The sequence below is a fragment of the Bison bison genome, unplaced genomic scaffold, assembly GCF_000754665.1.
Source record: "Bison bison bison isolate TAMUID 2011002044 unplaced genomic scaffold, Bison_UMD1.0 scf7180017864508, whole genome shotgun sequence".
Taxonomy (NCBI): Eukaryota; Metazoa; Chordata; class Mammalia; order Artiodactyla; family Bovidae; genus Bison; species Bison bison.
The window spans coordinates 72,865-73,493 of NW_011495064.1; the positions used below are offsets into that span (position 1 = coordinate 72,865).

General features: G+C 39.6%; 1 protein-coding gene across 1 annotated transcript in view; it reads left to right on the top strand.

Annotated features, from left to right (window-relative positions):
- Nucleotides 1-629, top strand: part of LOC104980959 (THO complex subunit 2-like) — a gene marked incomplete at both ends in the record, with an annotated part of 113,276 nt that overhangs the window by 60,279 nt on the left and 52,368 nt on the right.

The following is a 629-nucleotide window of genomic DNA, read 5'->3' on the forward strand; positions in this document are numbered from 1 at the left end:
CATCTCTCCTTTCTATCCTGAGGTTCCAGTTACCTTAAAAGAACAAAAACTTGGTTGTTTCATAAAAAGCCCTAGCATTGGGTTTTTTCCCCTTGTGCCTTTGATTTCTAGCAGCCATTTACATTTTCTTTCAACCAGTTGTGTCTCTAATAGCTGAATCTTCAGTAACTCTCCATTGCCCTTTGAAGTCTGCAATCTGTACTATATCATACAAGTAAGTTCTTTTGGAATCAGGTCCTCTTTCTATACTAGCCTCATCTTTTGCCCCTCCCTAATATTCTAGTTCACATGGAAAGTGAACTTCTTGCACTTTCCATGGCCCTTTTGCACATATTGTTCCCTCTTCTTGGGGGTACACATCCATGCCCACTCATCTCTTCCAGCACAGTTCTACTTATTCAGTAGATTTCAGGTCACTTTCTTTGGGAAGCTTTCCCTGTTAACACCTCCCACCCGAAACGTCAGAATAAAATGTCCCTCTTTGGTACTGTTGTGTAGCTTTTGATTCATCATAGTTATTTTAGTTTACTTTTCTGTATCTTTCTGTAATGTAAGCTCCTTGAGACCAGGACCTGTGTTTTGTGCATTATCCTTTAGGTGCTCAGCAAATAATTATTGAAAAGGATGCA